The sequence below is a fragment of the Juglans microcarpa x Juglans regia genome, chromosome 1D, assembly GCF_004785595.1.
Source record: "Juglans microcarpa x Juglans regia isolate MS1-56 chromosome 1D, Jm3101_v1.0, whole genome shotgun sequence".
NCBI classification, from domain to species: Eukaryota; Viridiplantae; Streptophyta; class Magnoliopsida; order Fagales; family Juglandaceae; genus Juglans; species Juglans microcarpa x Juglans regia.
This window is the reverse complement of record NC_054594.1, coordinates 16,209,290-16,214,646: the sequence shown is the minus strand read 5'-3', so window position 1 is coordinate 16,214,646 and position 5,357 is coordinate 16,209,290.

Sequence of the window (5,357 nt, the reverse complement as noted above, 5' to 3'; positions counted from 1 at the left end):
TTTCTGCATATCCCTTATCACTACACCAATCTCCATCCTGCCTTCATTAACCTTCAGTGCAACATCCCAATTAACCTTCACTTGGCCTTCTGCGAGAGCCTTCCATCTGCAGAACCTTCTTGCCTGAGCTTTATCACTCTGGTTTCTGGGTTCTTTTTGTTGAGCTTGCTGAAACTGAAGTAAACAGTCAGTAGCTTGCCTGAAAATCACATCAGGCCCTTCAAATTTGTTTTCAAACACAAAGCTATTTTGTGTTTGAAAATAGCTCATGCATATCCCTCTCAGTTGTGACGCCCCGACTCCCACGTACAAAAATACGGGAATCGTGACATCAGGATGATGATAACACGGGTCACGCATCCTAATGAAATGTGCTCAAGTGTGTGCAACATGCAAAAGTGCACAATAAAAATCACAGCGGATAATATAAATAAGTCATCTTATTACCAGAACTTTAAATACAAATATTCAAAACAAATCATCTTTAAAAAGTTATACAATCATCCCAAAATATATTACAAAGGCAAATACATAATAATTGATAAAACAAATCTCGATATACGGGAGCAATCCCAGATCACTCCTCCAACGGAGCCAAGCTTAAGGCTCGTCATCCACATCTTCATCAAAATTTGCGATACCATAAAAATGGTACCATGGTAAGTAATAATCCAAATAACCCTTGGGATAAAAATGCATTAATGCAACCAACAAACAGATCCCAAAACCTCATTTTTTTCTGAAAATGATTATTTTCCAACACACGCTAAAATCTCAATTTGGCCCAAAAATATAATCCGTCATTTTCCTAGAAAATGATTCACACAAAAATCAACCATTTATCGGACACTGTAGGCGGGAATCGCAGGCAGGACTATACCACCATCATTGCTTACCACCATCCCTACAACGTGCACCGTAGGCGGGAATTACAACTGGGACACAACCACCATCCTTGCTTACCACCATCCCTACCGCGTGCACCGTAGGCTGGAATCGCAGGCGGGACTTTACCACCATCCCTGCTTACCACCATCCCTACAATTCATTTCCACACAATGAATACTTATCAGAGCACTGTAGGCGGGAATCACAGGCGGAACTATACCACCATCCCTGCTTACCACCATCCCTACCGCGTGCACCGTAGGCAGGAATCACAGGCGGGACACAACCACCATCCCTACCGCGTGCACCGTAGGCAGGAATCGCAGGCGGGACTCTACCACCATCCCTGCTTACCACCATTCATACAGTCTCTTTTCCTTTTTCTCAAACCAGTCAATCCAGTCGTTTTAAACACACTCAAAATCATTTCACATGAAAATTCAATTTTCAAATAAACACATGAACATGTATGCAATCATGCGAAAATCCAGTTTTCATTTACAAACATAAACATGCGTGCAAATATGCAATGTACATGAACGACGTAACAACTAACAACTCACAACACAAACCAAACACACAAACAACTCCGTCCTCAATCCGTTCGACCCCCGAACTCATTGGACTCAGTCCGGCATAACCAAACAGTTCACAGATAAAATGAGTTAGTGTAAAAATACATTTAAATCACGAAAGTTCTTTGGAAAAATACTTACAGCACTTTAATATAATTTTTGAAGGATCACGGAGCTGCAATAAGTGGTGGCTCAGCAACTTAACAGTGTAAAATATACTGTGGCCGTGGGTCTCAAAAACTCACTTTTGAACGGAGACAAATCAAGACCCAAAATTGATAGGGTAGGTCTTAGAGATGTCGGTGAAGCTAGTGGTGGTGGTGGTTTGCCGTGGGTGGCGTCGTAGAGGTGGTTTTTGGCCAAAAATGCCCAAAATGGAAATAAAGATGGTGGAGCTTCACCGGTGACGGATCGGAGTTGGGGATGGGTGGGTTAGGTTGCTAGGAGGTCGAGGATGAAGTGGTGAAGAGATGGTGGTTGGAGGTGGCACGACGGCGGCGCTGGAACTCAAACGGTGTCGCGGCTTTGAAAGGTTCGTGGGGGCAAACGGCGGCGCGAAAAGGGCTGAGAACGAAAAGGGGTGGTCGCCGGAGGGAGGGGAAGAACGTGGGCTGGGCGGTGAGGTGCACGACGGCGTTGCGGCTGCAGGCTGGGGAGAACGACGCGGACATAGGGGAAAGAGGGAGGGCAGGTCGCACAGGGAGAGAGAAGGGAGAAAAAGAAAATGGCGGGAAAGAGAAAAAGAGAAGGAAAGAAAAAGAGGAAGAAAAAAAATGAAGGGAAAGAAATGAGGTTCAATCCTCATATCTTGGGTCACAAAAATGATCTAACGAAAATAATTTCAAAACAGCAAGTCAAATAAAATAATTTAAACGTAATGATAAAATGAAAATAAAATAATTAAATCCAACAATCAATTAATTTAAAAAAATAAAGAACATTTTAAATGCATAACAATAATTAATATTAAGAAACATATCAAATTTAATTTTCGCAAATTTAAAAATCATAAAAATAAACCCATTAAAAATTCAACAATTTTAAAATAAGAGAATAAATTTTTGAATTAATAAAAATAATCCTTCAATAAAAAATACACTAAAATACGGGGTGTTACATCAGTATATGCCCATTTCTACAAAAGATTAAGATTATCTACCCGGACATCCATAGCTCCACCACAGCTCCATAGAGCATGAGAAACTGTTTCCTTTTGCATCTTACAAATGGGGTAATAGTAATCTTTAACAACCTGCCTACAAGACAAGTTAAACTTTGTAGGAAGACAGTTATTCATTGCTTTCCATAGGAACATTTTAACTATACCAGGAACATTTAAATTCCACAACACCTTCCAGTTATTTGCACCACCTATCGATACCTCCCATTTTTCTCTATTTTTCCTGCACATCTCCAGATGATATGCACTTTTAACATCAAACTGACTATTTTTGTGTGAGCACAAATTAGCTTATTTGGTAGACCTGATGAACTGATTGGTAAACTACAGACAAGTGTTGCCTCTTCTTCATTTAAAATTTCTTTCACCATCTCTGTCTTCCAAGTCTTAGTGTCCACATCAATGAGTTCCTTAACATTTGCTTCAGCTGCTAGTAAGGTTCTAGGAGTTTGAATCCTGAAGGTAGACAGTTTTGATATCCACTTGTCCCTCCATATGTTGATAGTCTCCCCATCACCTACTCTCCACACCAACCCCTCCTTTAATAACTCCAAAAAATCCCATAAACTCCTCCAAATAACTGATGGCCTATGACCTGGCTTTGAAACCAAGATCTCAGAATGCCTAAAGTATTTGTCCTTCAGGACCTTTGCAGCCAAAGAGTGAGGATTTGTCAACACTCTCCAGTATTGCTTTGCTAGTAAAGCCTTGTTGAAGCTTACAAGTTCTCTAAAACCCAATCCTCCACCAGCTTTTGCCACCCCCATTTTTACCCAGCTCCTCCATTGGATTTTATTATCTTTCTTCTTGAAGCCCCACCAGAATTTCCATTTGAGTTGCCATTTCCTTTCATAATTTCTTTGGAAGTTTGAAGACATTCATATGATATGTTGGAATGGCTTTTATTACAGCCTTTAACAGCACCTCATTGCCTAAGGGTGATAGAAATTGGTTCTTCTAGTTACTAATCTTTTTCCACACTCTATCCTTGATGACTCTAAAAGAGTTTTATTTAGATCTACCAACCATAATTGGTAAACCCAAGTATTTTTCACAATTATTCTGTTGTCTTGCTCCCATCTCCTTCATTATTCTTTCTCTCATAGAAACATGAACTTTAGGAGTGGAGAAAATTGTATATTTGTGCTTGTTTAAACTCTGACCTGAGGTAGCTTCATAAAGCTCGAGAGTGCCATTGATCTTCTTCTTCCATTCCAGCCAACTTGTCTTTCCAAAAATTATGCAATCGTTTGCAAAGAGTAAGTGAGTGACTCTTATACCTCCTCTAGCTATTGACACCCCTTTTAGTTCTGATCTTCTTTTAGCATTATTGAGCATCGCACTTAGACCTTCAGCACATAAAAGGAAAAGATAGGGAGATAAGGGATCTCTTTGTCTTAGTCCCCATATAGGGAAGATTGTCTCTCCTGGTCTACCATTAGTTAAAACAGCATAAGACACTAAGGATATACACTCCATTATCAAACCAGTCCACCTATCCCCAAATCCCAGCTTCTTCATCACTGCTTCAAGGTAAGACCATTCTACTCTATCATATGCCTTTGAAATATCCAACTTTAAAGCCATGTTGTCATCCTTACAACTTTGCCTTTTTTGCATAGAATGAAGCCCTTCACATGCTGCAATAATATTATTAGATATCAACCTCCCAAGAATGAAGGCATTTTTATTTTTAGAAATGATAACATCCAAAACTTTATTCAATCTGTTGGCAAGAGTTTTTGCTACAAGCTTATACACAACATTGCATAAGCTTATTGGTCTAAACTCATTGACATTTTTTAGGTCACTCACTTTAGGAATTAAAGCTATATAGGTGTGGTTTAAATTTGGATCCATCCTTCCACCATTGAGGAACTGAAGCACTGCCCCACACACATCATCACCCACAATATGCCAAAAGGATTGAAAGAAGCATGCCCCAAAACCATCTGGTCCTGGGGATTTTAAAAGCCCCATCATCTTCAGAGTCTCCTCTACTTCCTCCCTCTTAAAATTCTTCTCCAAGGATTCATTCATTTCATCAGTTACCTTTTTCTCAACTTCTTCTAGGCACTTGTCAATCACTTCATCTTTCGGGCTAGCAGTTTTATACACCTCATCAAAGTGATCTTTAAAAGCCTCTGCAACTCCATCTTGCTCTATTCTCAAGGTTCCTTTTCTATCTACAATAAAAGATATTTTACTTCTTTTCTTCCTTTGATTTGCACACTCATGAAAGAACCTTGTGTTTCTGTTACCAAGGTTGTACTAGTTTCTCTTGGCCCTTTATTTTCACATAGTATCCTCCTATTCCATCAACTCTCCCACCTACTTCTGCAAGCTTTTCAGCTCCTCTACATTATGAGGCCCCAACTTCTCCTGCACTTCTTTAATCCTTCTTGTAATCTGTTCAATCTATTTAGCTTTCCTTTTATCTTTGCTTTTAAAACATGTCATCAAAGTCCTGCTACAAAAGTTCAATCGAGATTGCACCCTTATCACATGGTCATTTATCCGTTGTCCTCTATCCCAATCTTTCTTTATTTTGTACTCACAGTCCTTCTCTTTAATCCAGTTGGCCTCAAATCTAAACAGAGCCTACCATCTTCTTTGCCTATTGACAGCCCCTTCTATTGACACCAATATAGGCAAATGGTCTGAACTTCTTACTGGCAAACCTTCCACTCTTACTCCTCTAAAAAATTCCTTCC